The sequence below is a fragment of the Labrus mixtus genome, chromosome 1 (genome assembly GCF_963584025.1).
Source record: "Labrus mixtus chromosome 1, fLabMix1.1, whole genome shotgun sequence".
NCBI classification, from domain to species: Eukaryota; Metazoa; Chordata; class Actinopteri; order Labriformes; family Labridae; genus Labrus; species Labrus mixtus.
In genome coordinates this window covers 9,447,177-9,466,792 of record NC_083612.1, presented here as the reverse complement: position 1 = coordinate 9,466,792, position 19,616 = coordinate 9,447,177, and the positions used below count along the sequence as shown (strand labels likewise).

The 19,616-nt window shown below is 43.8% G+C and overlaps 1 protein-coding gene across 2 annotated transcripts in view; it reads right to left on the bottom strand.

Annotated features, from left to right (window-relative positions):
- The window catches only part of mpped2a (metallophosphoesterase domain containing 2a), a 69,030-nt gene that overhangs the window by 44,757 nt on the left and 4,657 nt on the right, over positions 1-19,616 (bottom strand). The gene's annotated exons all lie outside the window — the stretch shown is intronic.

The window sequence follows — 19,616 nt, the reverse complement described above, 5'->3', positions numbered from 1 at the left end:
AGTTTTTGCACTCATTCTGAATTATGATGTATGTAATTTTCTTGGGGTACATCAGGGTTGTAGTTAGCGTTCATCACATGTGCAGAAATATCAAGATTTGTATTGGAAGTCTTGTGGTTAAACATGCACATCATTGAGCTGAGACAGGAGACTTCTTTGAGTTAAGATTTGAAGTTTTATTACACCAGTTACTCTGCTGCACTGAGGTCGATTCAGTTTGTTGTTCAGCACAGGTTGAGATAACCTGAGTGGCTGTGCAGAAGCTGCACGTTGTTGACGTTGCTGAACACGATAGAAATCGTCACGCAGGAAGACGGTATAAACTTTTTTTTCTCTCCGAGACCTTCAGAAACAGACTGCGACTTATATTCCCTGATTTTACGGTAAATAACTATTTCTCACCCCAAATAAAGCGACTCCTCAGATAAGCGTACGGCAACATTAAACCCAAACTTATCTGTCAAGTGGTTTAATGTTGAACTCGTTCATAAAGACACCTGTCCTTGCTTTTCTTAGTCGTTCCATGATTGTGAATATGATTCTCTGTAGAGGAGTGCAGACATTCAGAAAATGTGTCCTTTTCTCTCCTTGTGTTTTTTTTTTTTTTTTTTTTTAAAGAAGGTGTACTTGATTCTGGGGCATATTTTTAGGAAATCTATGCTAATTTCATACCGGAAAGCAGAAGGTGCACAGCATGAAAGTGGAACCTTAACAAAAAAAAAAAAAGATAATTTGTTGTGCAAAATAAATAACACCTAACACATGGTCTGCAGAATAATTCATGCAGTGGAGAGAAAACTGCTCGTCAAAGAAAAGAGGAGACATTCTGTGTCGGGTTGGTTTGTGCACACGAGGAGGGCAGTGGCTGTCTTTATGGCATCACATTGGCTGAGGATGGAGCCGGGGAATTAAAGCATGCCATGTTGTTTCTGTCCATTATCTCAAAGAAAAAAAAAAAAAACACTTAGAGCCGAGCGTGGCACAGCCTTTTTGTTCGACGTGAGAGCGTCCGTTAAAAAGGAAGAAAAACCTGCACTTCCTTCCCACTGAAAGGAAAAGACGAGGAGAGGGGAGAAAATCATCTTGTCTGTAATTGAAGTCTACAATGTGCAATCTTCCAGCACTCTGCCACTAGACCATTATTTCATTAGAAGGGATGTCACTCTGTCGACAACATCAGACACATAATCAACGCGGCTATCTCCAACCTGACAAGCACACACACACACACACACACACACACACACACACTAACATGGACATGCAAACACACAGAGTGAACCTGCATGTGCGCACAAACATGGCATAAAATCAGCCACACAAGACGATGGAATCAAAAGGTTTCTGCCTGGAGGAGACGTCATGAACAGAGATGGAGAAAATGGGCACCTCCAACAAAAAAAAAAAGACAAGAATGTTTTTTTTGGAGGAGGAGTCAACATTTGAGACCGCTCATTTGGGAAGATGTTCATGTTTTTTTTTTGCTTTCTTCTCTATGACAGAAAATAAGATGTTACAGCTCCAGAAACAGAAGCTGGAGTCTGCTGTTGTTCTGTTTTTGTCGTCTGTAAGGTCCTGTTAGTGGGAGCTAAACTGTGGACAAGCTGGTTGCCATCTGTAGCGTGTAGCCATCTGCAGTCGCCGCCTGTGGTCAGAAGTTTCTAACAGTGGTGGGCGGGTGAATACATTTTCTATCATGATACACAAACGGGTGACACATTTTTTTAAAAGGTGTTGAATTCTGGCCTCTTTTGGAGGAAGATGATTCACATTTTTTTAAATATTCAGTGGCCTCACAGCCTTGCAGAGTCTTAAGGTTTGTAATGTTTCTGCATTAGTTTAATGATGTTTTCCTTTTACCTTTATCAACATACTGTACCGACTGTACTGTACATTTGACTCAACACTTAAATCTTTTTATCTATAAATTCCTCTACAGGACCTTCACCACCTCATGCAGCATCAATACTGAACTGGACCCCACCGAAACTCGCTCCACCAACGGGCCATGGACTTTGAAAATCTGCGATTTTTATGCTGCTAATGTGGACACACCCACCTGGGGGAGGGGTCACTGCCCTTTGTGATGTCAAGAAGGGAAAATCTCCAAACGGCCTGTTTGAGCACACATCTTCTGAAAAGTGGAGCAGGAAAAAGACGGTGATGATGGACTTTACTCATCATTGGGGGGTTTGTAGACGGACTAGGGGCACATGTGAATGTTTGAAAAACCAGATATAGTATGCATAATATGCTCCTTTAATGATCTGTGAATGTCATTTTAAGCCAAAGCGGACAACAATTCTGTGACTCTATTTCATGTTACCAGTAGTTTTATGTTTGTGATATTTATTCAGCATGTTTACTTTGTAACCTGGCAACTTCACATCACTCAAAAGTCCCTCCTGCTTTAAAGCTCTTTCAGAAAAGCAGAAATGTCGAAGCTGAAGACCCGACGCGCTGAAGCAAATCGAGCTTCTCGGTTTCCCCGAGCAGGACCGGACTCCACATTAAACCCACAAGACAAAATGAAATAGTAGCTTCAGAGATAATGATATTTACTGTTGACTGTGTCCAGTAAATAAGCCTCCGTGCTCCTAAACACACACACACACACACACACACACACACACACACACACACACACACACACACACACACACACACACACACACACACACACACACACACACACACACACACACACACACACACACACACACACACACACACACACACACACACACACACACACACACACACACACACACACACACACACACACACACACACACACACACACACACACACACACACACACACACACACACACACACACACACACACACACACACACACACACACACACACACACATTACGTTAAGCCAGCGGAGCAGCACATACATTAGAGTGAGGCTGGTGATTAGATTTGGTGCTCTGTGGTGCCTGGACGTCATGCAGCTTTACAGGATTCGACAGTCATGGAGGACGGACAAACGCAGAACCACATGGGATAACAAAACACACACAGATATGCATAAATATACATTCACACACATGCACACACATAAAGTGTGCATATTAAAACAAAGCCGGGAGAAAAACAACCTCCATCTCCTCCCCTTTCCTTTGAGATTTAATCCACCCCGAGAACGTAAGTAAATACCAGCAGCCCCTATCAATTAGAGCGGGCCCGGGCCAAGAAACCTTCATGATAGTGCTGCATAAGTCTTACACACACGCACAAAGAGCGAGGGCCCCTGTCTTTCCTGTTAACATATGACTGTATAACAATCCAGAGGTTCATTAGTAATGTATACAGGAGTTCAGGAGTTCAGCAGTGCAGCACAGGCCTCTGATCTATTGTAAACGGAGACGGTGAAAACGAAGAAAAAAAAAAAGTCTCTTTGCGCTCCTGCAGCAGGTAAAAGAATATTCTCCAGCGACCGAGTGAACCGTGTTAGCATGAAGGTTCGTGTTAACATGTCTGAGCTCCGGCGTGACATCAGAGGGAAGACTGCGGAGGGGAAAAGGAATGGGGGGGGGGGGGGGGGAGAGAGAGAGAGAGGAGAAATGCTAATGCGCTGGAGGAGGGCAGCAGCACACTCTCAAATCCGCCATGACATTGAAGCTGACACAAAAACTCGAGGTCTGCGGCTGCAAAATAAAATAAAAAAATCTGCTGGATGAAGAAACGTCTGTGATCCTTTCGCTGAAACACATTCACTTCTCACCTGCGACTGAGGCTGCAGAAATCACAACAAGAACAAGCTTCATGATTTTTTTTTTTTTTTTGCTCAAAAACATCCCATTCATGTGCCCCATTTCAGGAAACAAATCAAAGCGCTGCACTTATGCGAGTCAACATTCATTTTCAGTTTAATCACTTAACACCAGCCACAAAATCCTGTTAGGCTGTCATGCTCTTGTTGTTTTCTTCATTATCAAATTCACAGTTGACAAGAGGCAGATGTTGCACATTTGAGAACTGAAACAATTCTCCTCTCTGAAAATCAAACCCGCTCTCTCCCTTCTCTTCATTCTTCATGTAGGCAGGTTGTGGTTTTACACTCTACACCTGATGTTTTACTCAAACGTCCACTTTCCTCCGAGCCGCTTGAAGATTCATCAAACATTTCACATTCATGTTTTACGACAACACAAACCACTTCCCTGAGCTCCTGTAATTCACAGTACTCTCTTCAGTAACATGTTAAAGCTAAACATGGCGGCGCTCACTGCACTGAAAAACAAACTTCAAGTGGCTCTGTTTAGCAGAATCCAACATTGTAAACCACCGTACTGCGTTAAGTTTCCCATGCAACCGAGCTGGAGAAATGCACAAGACGGAGGGGTAGAAAACATCGGCTAGAAAGAAGGATGTACAAGATGCATTTTAAGCCGTTTTCACAAATTCACTCCTGAAAAGTAAATTTTAGGTAGATTGCCTGAAGTACAAGTACAGTAGTACAAGACTTAAAATGAATAACATGGAAATGTCGGACAAAGCAACGGCGACCGATACTATATGATGACAATTGTCGCCTGATAAACATGAACGTCAGTGATACGAGTAGGTCGACATATGCAGGCTCCCTGCGTGTTTGAGAAGTGACTGTACGATTTTTACTGATTACTGTAAAAGCTCTGCATAGCCTTTCTCCCTGCTACATATCTATCAATCAATCAATCAATCATTATCTATATAGCAGAACTGTGAGTACCAAACGAGCCAACTGGTACGGTGAGATCCTCGGGCAGAGGTCCTCTGGTCGTCCCAAAAGAAAACCAAAGGAGACTAAAGAGCGTTTGCAGTGAGGGCTCCAAAGCTGTGGAATGAGCCGAGTCAGTCATCTCTATTAAATCCTTTCTTAAGACGCACTTTCACCAGCGAGGCTTTCCTGATTTTAGTAGAATTTTTATTTTTACCTGAATTTCTGGGCGTGTAAATGGACTTGGTTTGGAGTTGTTATCCCAAAATAAGGAGCACAAGCCTGGATTGATTTCTCATAAAGTGTCAGAGATCAGAAATACACAGGTGAGAAACGTGAAACACACAGACTAAATCCTGGAAAAACAGTTTTGAACCCATGCTCGGTTATTAGTTACATGTGTCGTACAGAAGAGGAGAACGGTGGGAGATGTATAAATCAGCGTGGGAGAGACAGAAGGAGGGAAGGAGGAGTTCTCTCCGGTGTCTGGAGGAGGATATTCACTTTGACAGAGCACACTTGGCTCCGTGGCCTTTTGGAAAAATACACAAGTAAACAGGGTCAGAGATCAGGCCGAGCTCGCTTCTTCAAACGAGACACTTTGCCGGCAGCAGATAAGAAGGTCGCCGTCTAAGTCACTCTGACTCGCCGAGCTCTTAAAAGGAGGCCACATAATCATTGTGATTGATTAGAAGACTTCCTCAAGTTTGTTTTTTCGTCCAGGCCGTCCAAAAAAAAGATGCTGCACATTCAAAAAACTGTCCAGCTCATCGGAGTATTAGTAACACTGAACCTCTGCTTTCCATCAGCGCAAAATAAAACTTTACATCTTTCTTCAAAAGAATCATTAGAGACTTTTAGTGTTGTAATCAAGACCACACTAACCGAGACCAGAGTGCTTCTAGGCCGAGACAAGACCAAGACCAAGGCAGGGCGAGACCAAGACCAGACCATGACATTTAGGGATCGAGACCTAGACAAGACCAAGGCAGGGTGAGACCGAGACCAGACCATGACATTTAGGGATCGAGACCTAGGCAAGACCAAGAACAAGACCAAGACCAAGGCAGGGTGAGACCAAGACAAGACAAAGACATTTAGGGATCGAGACCTAGACAAGACCAAGACCAAGACCAAGGCAGGGTGAGACTGAGACCAGACCATGACATTTAGGGATCGAGACCTAGTCAAGACCAAGACCAAGGCAGGGCGAGACCAAGACCAGACCATGACATTTAGGGATCGAGACCTATTCGAGACCAAGACCAAGGCAGGGTGAGACTGAGACCAGACCATGACATTTAGGGATCGAGACCTAGACAAGACCATGACATTTAGGGATCGAGACCTAGACAAGACCAAGACATTTAGGGATCGAGACCTAGACAAGACCAAGACATTTAGGGATCGAGACCTAGACAAGACCAAGACATTTAGGGATCGAGACCTAGACAAGACCAAGACATTTAGGGATCGAGACCTAGACAAGACCAAGAACAAGACCAAGACAGAACGAGACCAAGACCATAAATAAAAGTCTGCAGCATGTCACTTGCTTAGACCTTGCTGCGTCCGTAACCAGGGGAAGAAAATCAAATTTATAAAATTCATAAAATAAATTCAAATTTATGAATTAAAAGAAGTTGACATGAAAATAGCCGATCAGTGGTGATCTAGGTCGGTCTTGATTTAAAATCATGAGTCCACCGGACTGAGACCGAGACAAGACCGAGTCAAAATGTTTTCGATTCCGAGACGAGACTTTACCTTTGTTAGGACAGGACAGTGGATAGAGTCGGAGATTGTGGAAAGAGAGAGTTGCCAATGACATGCCAGAAAGGAGACACATTTATTTGAACCCAGGCCGCCCCCCCTTGGAGGACCATATCGTCTGTACATGGGGTGCAACCTAACCGCTAGGCCATCTGGGCCCCCTTACAGCTGTTTTAGTCTATCAAAATGTAGCTTCTGCTATAAATAAAGAATGTAAATACTTGATGGGTTTCCCCGGGATAAAAAGTATGAGAACAATCAATGAAGGATGTGAACACATGAACATCACACCCCCGGATAATCCAAGAAACCATTAAAGCAGCCTCAACTCTCCTGAGAGATATTGAACCTTGCTGCAGGATTAACTCGAGTTTAGTGAGAGTATTAATCAGGTCAAGGAAAGCAGTAGTACGTTATTGTCTGACGTATCATCGCTTGCTTCATAAGGATTTCCCTTAATTAGAACAAACTGGGAAAAGGGTCAAATCCCAAATGTACACACGTTTGTAGGCCGTAAGTTACTGAATATTCTACAAGGATGTCAAAATGTAAAATTTAGAGCAATTTTTCTAAATTCAAGACAGATGTGGTTTTGGTAGTGCTCTGCTGTGACAGCCCCTCCCAGCCCGGCTAGGGTTAATGAGGTCAACGACCTTTGAGCTGCCCACTTGTCTCAGACAGAAACACCTGTCAATCAAAGCCCTGTGATGGTTTCTGTCCATTTTGTACCTGCTGCCACCTGCTGCCACAGGATTAGCCTCCAGCTCCTCTTCCTCTCTGCTTCCTGCCCCGTCTTTGTTCGCGGAGTCGTCCTGCGTCCTGCTAATGATTTCTCATCAATAAGACAATCGACGCTGGGGCCGCAGCCACCTTAAACCTCCGGGGTCAGAGGGGTAATGCTGAAATAGACTGCTAATCAACTAAAGCTGCTCCGTCCATACATCACAAACAGGGTCGAGGTTTTGCTGGTTCACAGGCCGACAGGAAGACAACAAGCTGGAATCGACACAAGAGGCAGCGATTGTTTAGTTTGTGTGTCCAACTTAACTCAAACTTCAAGCTTCTGCAGGATTAATTGAGCTCAAAATACCACAACGCATTCTTTCCACTATTTCCAGCGTTTTGCTTTAATGACATTAGGTATTTCTTTTGACCGATTTTCTCCGTCTTCTCAACTTTTGTTTGACTAAGTTTGCCTCACTGGCGGCAACTCACAGCTTCACAACAAGATCATAAAGCTAGCAGACAAACACACCAGTAGATATTCAAAATAAATGCACACACACCACCTGGACCGGACACAATGGATGTGTAGCTTTAAGAGCTTCAAAGTGTTCTTTTACTTTGTGTTGAAGGCTACGATCAGACTGTGAAGTGATCCCTGCAGTCCAAAAACCTAAAAGCTTTCACTCCCACTTGAGGTTGGATTTAAAGGACCAGCATATGGCTTTTTGGTCCCCAGTACAAAGACTGTGAATCTATACGACGTTTGGCCAACCTTCCAACGACTGAGGAGATGTGCAAAGAAGGCGGTCTTAACTGACCTTTACTAAATGTAGAGGAAGGAAACTAATTTTGTTATCAGAGGTCAGTGCTCGGTGGCTTTTCTTGTTCAATATCACGGATTGGAAAACATGATACGTCAATAGATCATTGTCCTGACATCTGTGATACAATTATCAAAATGATGGGGATAAATATCGATACGATGTATTTTTGGGCTTTTATTGGAGATATAGGACGGTGGAGAGAGTCGGGAATAAGGGAGAAAGAGAGAGCAATGACACATGGGAAAGGACACCAACTGTTGAAGACAACATAAAGTAGAAGAAGAAGAAGAGAATGTCGGAGCCTACAGAAAATAAAAATAAAAGCTCAGATTCAATGACCAGAACTCAAATCACAGCAGCTTTCTGTCATCGCTTCCTCGTCTAACATCACAACAAAGACTATCAGGCAGACGATGTGATGTCTGTGTGCCCACCTTGCCAAAGGATGGTGCGTTTAAGAGATAATCACCGCTGAACTGGAGACAGAATAGCCGCTCTTTTTCCACTGAGCTCACACGGTCTTTATCGCTCTTTCAGGAAAAACATCAAAACACAATACTCCCCATTTCCTCCGTCTATAACCTCTGCTTCAGCTCCCCTCCCCCTCCAGCAGACTCACACACAAACACACACACCGCTCACTCATCCAGCGTGCAATACCATTTCTCAGAGAGGAGCAGAGAGAGAGAGAGAGAGAGAGAGCGCCTCTGTTATCTTCTGCATTTCAGCTGTCTGCGCTAATTCAATAAACTTCAGAGGAACAAAATGAACACAGGAATAACGGAGAGGAGCGTGGCGGTGGAGGAGGGGGTGGTGCTGGTGGTGGTGCTGGTGAGGGTGGTTGGTGGTAAGAAATGGGAGCAGAGAAGGAGGCAAAAAGTGGGAGATGACGAGAGACGAGGAAACAAGAAAACAGAGAAAAAGATGCCGAAAGATGGACGAAGAAGAAGAAAGTATGAATGGAGAGAAACACAAGTACACTGTAAATAAATATTCAAGTAAGAATTGATTGAAAGAATAATGAACGGTGGCCCCGTCTCCTCCATGCATCCCCTCCCCTCTTTCCCCTTTACTCCATTTGTTCAGGCAGGCTGCGTCCTCCCATAATGGCAGAGTAAGGCACACAAAGCCTGCGTCGGAATATCAGCAGCAGAGAGACCTTCCGGCACTGCGCTGGGAAATAAATTGCTTCTGCTAATGCCCCTTTCATTACGGCACAGCCCTTAATTGTGCTGCTGACAGTCGGCCTGGCTGCAGGGCTGATGGGAGGAAGGCTGAGGAGACAGGCGCGACGTGGCCCCCGGGGGCCCCCCCACCCCACCCGACACAACCAGCCGACTGCTGGGAGAATAAACCAGAGGAAGAAGTGTTCACCTGGACCGACCGCACCGATCACAACCGAGACTTAAAAAAAAAAAAAAAAGAGCTCGACAGCTTCACTTCACAGCACCGAAGTTATCCGACGTGTTTTGCAATGTGGTGTTTCTATTTTAAGATTTTTCTCTTTTTTAACCAGTTTGTGTAAAGATTAGGAGTTCAGTGTGTACCTCGAAGTCTGGGTCACATGTAGCAGCGCAAACAAGAATAAATAAAAAACAGATACAGATATTTCTAGACTGAAAAGAGTTAAATTAAAATAAGGTTAGTAAATCTAGGATTTTAAAATCATGAGAAAACTCTGATAAAAAGTTTTTTTTTCCATTTCAAACCTTTATTTATTCTCGAAAGGACACTGAGGTTTACCTCATTTCTGATGCCGTCGAGATTACAAGCACAGCAAATCGAGCAAAAACACAACAAACACTCAGAATCAGTGACATAAATGACTTTGATCCATTAAAACCTCCGTGTCGCTTATTCATGCCGTGTTTCCAGACCACTTCCCCCCCCTCGTAGAAAAGATCCAGTTCAGGAAGTGAAAACCTAAATATATATATATCATCACATGTTTAGAGGACTATGGGTACAGCATTCACCGATTAAAATATGGTAGATGGACTTGAGCTTGTAAAGCGCTTTTCTAGTCTTCTGACCACTCAAAGTGTTTTTACACTGCAGGTCACACCTACACATTCACACCCTGATGGTTTCTATGTAAAGTGTCCATCAGAAGTAACTAATCCCATTTATACGGCGCCGACAAAGCAGTGGGAGCAAATTGGGATTGAGGACACATCGGACATGTTGCTGCAGGAGCTGGGGATCGAACCCTCGACCTTCTGGTTGAGAGACGACCGACTCTGCAAACTGAGCCACAGCAGCCACACCCACAGATATGACAAACACTGCTGGTAGTAGAACGTGTATAATCCCTGTAAAATTCTTCCCTCACTTCTTAGTTTATCAACTCATTCAAGGTCCTCATAGCTCGTTTTGTTTTTTTAGTTTTTGAAAAAGGAGACGACAACAACTTCACCACACTTCTGTCTCTGCGTCTCCCTTTCGGAAGGTGAGATGCGTTCACCTTGCAGAAACTAAAAAAGAACGTCCTCTATGCTTCCATGAAACGAGACGACAGTCGGAAATGAGTCACGTCTATTACGAACAAAAGCACTGATTGCTGCTCAAGGCAAACTAAACACGCTTTAAAAACGGACCAAATGGAGGACTTGTCACGTTGAAGAGTTGCAGGCTAGGGCAGCTTTCCCTCTCCTTCAAGTCTAGCAGGAAGTGACATCATCAGGAGATCGTGCCCTGCGATGCCAGGCTACGAGAGCTCCGAGGCCAAAACAAAAAAAAAACATCAAAGACGCTTCAATCCCAGACCACAGCAGACCTGTCCAATGTCAACTGTCACTTAACTCCCTCCACAACTACCGCCGTGCGCGTCCCGCCGGGGCTCCAGCAGCAGGTCAGGGGTGGAGAGGGAACTTAATCAAGGGTTCTCTTGTTACAAAAGCCCCTCCAATCCTACAGGCGAGCTGCGGCAGGCCAGACAGAAAACAAAAGGCCGCGAAACGGGACTGGCTCTTTGTTCTCAGGAGAGCTGCAGCCTGACTGACGTGCCGCTCCTCCAACAAAACTGTTCAGGGAGAGAAACAGAGCGATGGCGACGAGGTCAGGGGTCAACAGAAGGCCGCTCTCTTGGTTGGAAACTCCTCTGGTGTTCTTTGTGCCGTTTAGCGGTAATCATTTCCCAGCTTCTTCTCAGTTTTTGCAATGAGTCGTAGTGCGGTAAATCAACAGCTTAAAAATGACCCACATCTTCTTTTTCATTCTCCGTTCATTATTTAGTCCGAGTGTGTTTTCACCGGTTTTCTGTTCGCATCCCATGTATGGAGGCTGTAATCCTCCAAGCCCAGGTTTGAATCCCACCTGTGGCTCCTTTCCCGCATGTCATTCCCCCTCACTCTCTCTCTCTGATTTCCGACTCTATCCGCTGTCCATTCCTTTAATCTAGTGAGAAAATGCTTCTTTTTTTTTGGCCTTAACAAAGAAGGAAAAGGTGCAGGAGTAAGAAAACTTATAAACCTCCCCTTTGTAGAACAAAAAAAAAAAATAGGTTGAAATTTATATTCTTTTTTTACAATACACTTATGTATTGTTTGTATCTCCAACATACTTGATATTTCTAAAAGAGTAAAGATGTGTGTACAAATTCAAAGTCTGGAATCGGCTAAATCAATGCGAGTGTCTCGTCTACAGACGACCGATCGGAACCATACGACCCAATAAAACACCAAGATGTGAACAAATCATAACAAAAATCACAGAAAACAAAACAGCACAGAGGTTATAGAAGAAACCCCTGAACATGATTTAGCTACTAATAAGTGGATCCTCATCTGTCGTCTGGAGACGTTTTGGTTTTCAGCCAGACGACCACAAACAAGAACAGAGCCCGGACAGAGTTTACCTTCAGGTTAGAGCTTCACCACAAACCTAATACTCAACAGTTACAGCACAAAACAGAAACAGATTCAAACTTTGACAAACGCTCCAGTAAGAAAATGTTTCAGCTCTAATATTTCATTCAAAGCTTCCAAAGAGGTTTGTATTTATAGTTTTGAGGACATTATTGATCAAAAATGAGAAACGAGAGACGCAGAGCAGTTCTTTTGTTCAACAGAAAATCAAGAAGCAAACTGTGATGCACTTAAAAAACAAACAGGAACACTGTCCTTGTTTGTGTTTCTATTTGAGATCTATTAGCTGCGGGGTGAACACACAGCGACCACTCTGATGTGTTCAACAGTAAATAAGACAACACGGGGGAGTTTTTGAAATGTCCACATTTCACGTTTCACACAATTAAATCACCAATTTTCAGAGCTCTCTCATCTTCAAAGCGGCACCCCGGCTGCTGAAGGGGTTCGAGTAAACAAGGGCCGACTTGTTTACTACACAACATGACACGAGGAAAAAGGAAATAGCTTTGATTTTTTGGACTTTCCATTCGGTGCCGAAATGGAGTCACATGTGCAGTGCAGCCACGGCTTCCAACACAGAGATAGAAATGTCCCGATCCATTATCATGCGAGCACCTCGACCGGCGCTACTTCTCTCCGTCCCAAAACAAACACATTAAAAAGGAGACTACATGAAAACAGAAATCTGTATATTCACTGTGTGTGTGTTGATAAAAGTCTCAGCTGTGAAACTGAGGCTGCTCCTCTCATCACTCCCTATAAAATCTCTTAATGACGATTTCCTCGACCACATTTACAGCCGCACATTACACCATAAAGAAAGAGGAAATACTGAGCATGGCAAAATCAGAAAGTTCATTAATAAAAACCAGGACGGCATTCAAATGAGTGTGAGAAGGCCGCGTTCCTCCGGCGCTGTAGCCTCACACGCTCGTGTTAAAGAGTATAAACGTGTGTGTATGGATACAGGCGGCGGCAGCAGTGTCATTAAATGATTCATACTTACGAGCTCCTCAATTATTCAGAAGGAGGGAATAATTAACCGGGCATCTGGAGGAGAAGGAGTTTGTAAAAATGTGGGATTTCTATCCCACGTTTGAAGGGGGGGAGGGGGATGTTTGGAGCTCAGGTGTCTGGAGTGATTGAGGTTTGATCAACAGAGTAAACAATCGCCTGAGTAGCAGAAATGAAGAGATACATTTCACACATCACGTCTTTAAAAAAAACAGATTATTCAGGATGCATCATCTCTTCTTTTTTTGAAGAAGAGCAATGCTCGGGGAAAACACTCTTTTCAGATCGGCTGCAAAGTGTCGACTTTGCTCCACTTGAAGGTTTTTACATCAGTCAAACTCAGCTTTAACTCGGCGTCCTGATTTTTTTATTTATTTTTTTTTTTTTACAAAAACCAGAGACGGCAGAGATTCTCCACTTTGAAACTACTTTCAGTTTTTTAATATTCCAGTGCTTCAGTTCAGTCCTCCTGAAAACATTCAGGTTGTGCATGAAAAATGTTCTCCACCTAATTAGAGCCTGAACTCAAATTACTTACTTTTCGACTTTCTGAATTTGGAGCAAATGCAGAATTACTACGGATGCTTTTTGACCCATTTCTGTCTAAAAAGCTGGTGCACAATTCACACAATTAAACAGAAGTAGAAGGCGGGTGTATTGAACATTTGTAGAGCAGACTTGAGGTTATCCCAGCTCACAAAAGTGTCAGAGCCCCTGAAGTCCCAAAAGCTTAAAAAAATAAATAATTACCGGCTTATAGGGCGCCATCGTCTGTAGCATAAAGTGTTACCTATCAAGAAAGGACTACATTTATTGGATTCTTCTTCTCAGATTCAAATCACGTTTCGCTCATTTCTTCAGATTTCTTTTTGAACGAAGTTGCAGAGCAGTTACATAAAACTGATGCTTTCCACAAACTTGCTCATTTTGCAGTCAAGAATTTGCATTAAAGATTTAATACTCCTTCAAAGCACGGTGAGCCAATCCAATTTATTTGTTTAGCTCTTACCACAGTTGACCAACAAAGTAATGTCAATTTAAAAAGACATAAAACATGAGTCAAATTAAGAGTCACGCACAAAAGAAATCAAATAAATAAATGAAGTCGACGTCCTACTCGGTGTCAAAGGCCAGGGAAAAGAGATGGGTCTTAAGAAGAGTTTAAAAAAACAGACAGAGAAGAGGCCTGTTTAACGTGCTGAGGCAGATCAGTCCCCTCTGAGCTTCCACTTGGTTTTAGGCACCCTCAGGAGCAGCTGATCAGCTGACCTGAGAGAGCGGCTGGGCGTATACGGGTGTAGAAGCTCAGAGAGGCAGGGCGGGGCAAGACCACTGAGAGATTTAAAAGCAAATAAAATAATTTTAAAATGGATCCTAAATTGTATGGGCAACCAGTGGAGTGAGGCTAAAATGGGGGAAATGTGGTCATGTGGTTATAGATCAAATGTAGATCCCAAAGGTGTGACGTGTGTGTGTGTGTGTGTGTGTGTGTGTGTAGCGTTTTTAAAAGAATGATGTCATGTGTCTTTTTCACTGCGTCAAGAAGCCTTCAGACGGATATAAACAGCCAAATAAAAAAACAAACCTGATCGTAAACGCAGGCGGACAAAAAAGAAACTTCCCGGAGTCTCACTGAAAGAGCTACTGCATTTAAACAAATGAAGAAGAAGAAACAGGAGAGCACCTGTTGGATCTGTCTTCTCACTCTCTCCCATCACTGACTCCTGCAGTGGCGCTCTTCCTCACTCTGTCCTGCTGGCTCGCACGGCGCCTTCGCTCGCTCGCTCTCTCGCTCGCTCGTCCGGTGGGAATTCAATAAATTAACACTCTTAAAGGCGCTAATGGCGTAATGCGGTTAAGTCACCGAGCGACGAATGCCAGCACATCTGCGATCAAGATTAACCACATACAACACCGTGGCTGCACGAGCCAGAGTGGTGCGTCTGATTAACTCGGTGTTATTTAAGGTTTGGATTAAGTTTCTCCCTGCAGACGTTTATCTCTTCTTCCTCCGAGGGCGCGTCTACGCTCTCCTTCATACTTTAATGTGTCGACTCAGCAGAGGTCCAAACGGCTAAAATGCTCAAATAACAGCGTCCGTTATTGGAAAAGATTCAGGCTTGAAAACATTTAGGATTTATAATCGATCTCTGACGCAGCTTCTCTGTCATCTCTGATATCTGGACTGTTTTGAGGAAACAGGCGGCGTTGAATTATTCTTTAAGGATCAATAAAAACAATCAACAGGAGAAAACAATCTCACAACCGTACTAGAATTTTATTCGAAGGGTAAAACTTTTAAAAGACCCTTTCAATGATTTCCTGAAGCTGCAGGAAATTAAATGATAAGAGCGATCAGGTTCAACTGTGTTTGCTCAAAAAGTATCGGAGAGGAGATTTGCCGCCATCCTTTTCTCGAGTGGAACAACAGGATTGTGTCATTTTAAGACGTCATTACGACATAAACTCAAAGACTTCTTTAGAGGAGTCACATTAATCCCAAAAAAAAAAATGACCCCGGATCTTCAGTGTGCAGTGCTTTTAGTTTCAACTCTCTCTCCCTCTCTCTCTCTCTGTCTGTCTGTCTGTCTGTCTGCATCTGTGGCTCGGGCCTTCCCTGCAGTCTGGCCCAGATCCTGCCGCTCAAATTGGATTTGAAGCCATTAGTGTCCCAACTCGAAGCATATGTTCCAAGTTGCTGAGCATTTCATTTCACGAGACGACGATGAGGGGGCCGAGGAAAGACAGAAAGAAAGAGAGAAAGAGAGAGAGAGGGAGGGAGGGGGGGAGAGGGACAGCGGGAGAGAGGGAGAGAGAGAAAAAAAAAAACACAGACGGCGCAGAAAAATAAACCAGACACAAACATGGCTGGAGTGAGTTTGTCGTTCACTCACAGGCAGACGGAGAGAGAGAGAGAGAGAGAGAGAGAGAGACAGAGAGAGACATCCCATGCTCCGGAGAAAACACACTTTGACTTCAGGGTCACGTTCCTGAACATTAGCCTGTAACTGCCACTGTGTGTGCGCCTGGGTGTGTGTGTGTGTGTGTGTGTGTGTGTGTGTGTGTGTGTGTGTGTGTGTGTGTGTGTGTGTGTGCGCGTGTCAGTCGGAGTATGCACATGCTCTACACGCATGATTTCAAATGTGGTTCAGAGAGTGATACCTTCCATGCCACACAAAAGGCTCTGCTGTACTCCATCACAGAAATCTAAATATTCTGTGTGAAGGCAAGGGGGTTTGGGGGTCGGGGGGGTCGGACATTAGAGCAGAGATTGAATTTCAAAAAGCCAGGCAACCCCTTCGATCCCCCCCCCCCCCCCCCCCCTCCTCCCCTCCTCTTTTGGCTTTCAGAGGAGCAACAATTTTATTTATGTCCAAATATTGCGCGGATGCAGCGAGAGAGAAACCCCAAAAGAAAGTCGGATCATTATCTCTCAAATCTAAACAAGCCCTTTACTTTCCCAGAACAGAGCTCGTATTCTATAAGCACTTAACATAGCGGGGGGATGGGCTTATAACAGCGCGACTGTGTGTGTGTGTGTGTGTGTGTGTGTGTGTGTGTGTGTGTGTGTGTGTGTGAGTGTGAGTGTGATCCCGGGGTTCCCAGTCTGAGTTTAAGAATGGCTGTGAGTAAAACACTGCCGGCTCTGTGGAAGCCAGGAAACAGCCTAATGTATTTATCCAAACACATATCTGCTGAGAGGCCCCGCGGCTTCAACACATCTCCTTCCTACCTCGCACGGCGACCACGGGGAAGACGGAAAAAGCAGCCGGGACTTGTGCAACATTTTATTCAGATTAACGCCGGGATTGTTCTCTGTCCCCAAGTTCTCCGGGAGTTTAACGACATTATTCAGCAACTTGAAGCGCGGCGTCAACCGTTTTAATGTTCACTGCTGCGTTCCTGAAAGATAAATCTAATTGAACTCAACCTGTTTAATGGATAACGCTAATAAACAGCTTTCTGTTTTTTACGAGGAAAACATCCCCCCACAATCTGCTGCTGTGTTGTCGTCAACATAACAAACTACAGACGACTGATAAATAATGAAACACTCACAGAAACTCAGGCGCTGTTCCCTCTTCAACATCAGGCAGATCAGTTTCACTCACCCGAAGAGATTTGACTGTAAGGTTAGCGTCTGGCTATGTGGTGCTACACTGCAGCTCATGAAGCCAGCATGAACAACACTAAGACTTCCTAGGTAACTGAAGACAACACTTATATAAGTTATAGTAGCATAGAATCAAAAATGTCAGAATTATAATTTAGCAATCAAAAGAAGCTATCACAAGTTATTCTATCATGTCTTTGAGACTAAATACAAGATGTCGGTGCAACACTGCAGCACATAAAGCCAAGACGAGCACGGTTAGGGTTTTCACACTTTCACTTTTTTTTTTCTTTTCGCTCTGACATCGCCCGGTGTTTCTCCTGCCAGACCCCTGGTATTTTTTTCCACGGCAAGTCAGAGTGACCTAAAGCAGGGGTGAGCGAGCAACTTGCGGCCCCCATCAACCCTCAACTTTGCCCTCATGAAAACCAGAAATATGTCCATAATAATCTTTGATCAGTGGTATATGTTGAATTAAATTTGAGACGTAATTGACTGTAATCGTTTTTTGTATCCTACAATTTGGCCCCCTGGCAGTGAGAATTAACTCATCGGGTCCTTGCTGTGACAAAAGTTGCCCATCCCTGACCTGAAGTGAGAACGCAGCAGGATATTCTCCGGAGAATTCACCTCGAGCCAATAGGAGAGGAGAGGGGAGTGACGTTTATATACTGTGACTGCTGCACAGTTTATGGAGTGTCTGCATGCGACCACTTCGATCTCCATGCTCTTAATTAAATGTCTGCTTTAAGTTTTCTGTTCATCAGTATGTTGTTCTCCACTCTTCAGTTGATGTTGAGATTCTGTTTAACTACACGTAGAATTGATATGAAGGCAAATGTTCTCATTATAGCATCGTGTAGCGGACTCTGTTGCTTCGTCAGCTACTTCTGCGTCTTTTTTTTTTTTTTTTAAACATCATGTCTTACCCCAGGAGACCCCCCCCCCCCCCCCCCCCCCCCCCCCGCCCCTCTGACAGGGATAGTCTCCAGCTGTGAGGAGCATAATGTGAACGGCCAGGTCAGGAGACTCTCCGGAGCGGTCCTCCTGAAATGATCTCGATATTATTCCGGAGGGTCTATGTGAAAACAGCTTAGGACTTTGTAGGTCAGTGTTTTTCAAAGTGGGGGTCCTGACTCCATGGGGGGTCACCAGGAGGCACTTGGGGGGGGTCACGGTAAATTGGAGGGAACATGGGGGCAAAATGGCTGAAAAAATAAAAATGAACTAATAACCTCTTTTGTGACAACTATTTTTTTTTCTTCTTTCATATGTTACACAAGAACTAATTAAGACATGTCTTGTAAGATGCTACTTATTTAAATCTGTGTCCGTTTTTATGGCAATCTTATTCATAATGAAAAGACATTTTGAATAACAAGAGATGAAATATATTTTTATAAATGGATACGGTTGATTATTGTTCAGGCGGTCATGATAATAGACGTTCAATGAAATGAAGGAATACAAGTTTATTAATTGTTAATAAAAACAAGGAAACTTGTTTAAAAAGTTGTTTAAATCTTTGCATGAGGGGGGTCCCCGACAGAGGCTGATCCTATAAGGGGGTCCTCTGCAGGTAAAGTTTGGAAAAACCTTGTTCAGGTTATTGAACATAACTCATAAATAAAAGTAGCATAAAGTGATAATTAATCTAAAAAATAAAAAACACCCTCTCAGATGTCACTGCGTCGTGTTTCAGAACTAAAGATTTTGTTTATACGATCTCTCTTTGCCAGATTGAGAACATGGATCGAGCGTCTGTTTTGGGGCTGCCTGGCGAGTGTTCACCTTGATTCATATTGAAGCGTTTGGTCTGATTTATTGCCCTCTTTGTCAACTATTAAAACGGGCTGACGTAACACAAAGCCGCGAGGTGACCTCGTCTGCCGTCTTCAGCGCGCCTGCTTGTTGTTTGCTGGCAGCCCGGCTCGCAGCTGAGGAATCCCAAAACAAAAAAAACAAAAAAACTGTGGCACAATAACGAGAACGCTGCCAACACTGAGAGGAAGGTAAAGGAGGCCTCGCTGGCTGTTTATACAAGTCCATTATTTGACCGTCTCTCCCCCCAAACAATCCAGTTTCTATGAATATGTTTATGCAGACAGGATTGTGGGAGAACTGTAGAGAGAAACAAAAGAAGAGTGTTCTCCTCAGAGTGAGGCCGAGTGCAGGTAGCAGGTCGACGTTTGCTCTACATGCATAGATCTCACAGCGCTGCATAATTCTCTTCTCTAACTCGGACTCATCTTTAATGAGCTGAGAATGAAAAAGAAGTCTGAGGAAACAGCATGCTGGCTCGAAATGTCACTTATCAATAAATCCTCCCAGCATCCACTGAGGGACCTGAGTGTCTTTTTTTGGAAAGTTTGTGATGTGTGCAAATCTGTGTGATCTGTGTGTTGCATGTCACAGTGTTGTATTTGCACAATAAAGAAATTGTTGAAGTTTTAAAGACTACAATTGCACTTCAGTCGTGAGTGCATGGTGTTAGTATGGGCTCGATTTTCTCACTTTAACGCCTGGCTGCGTGTTGTGTGACAAGACCTTGTTTTTTAAAAGTGTAAAATAAATAACACCAAC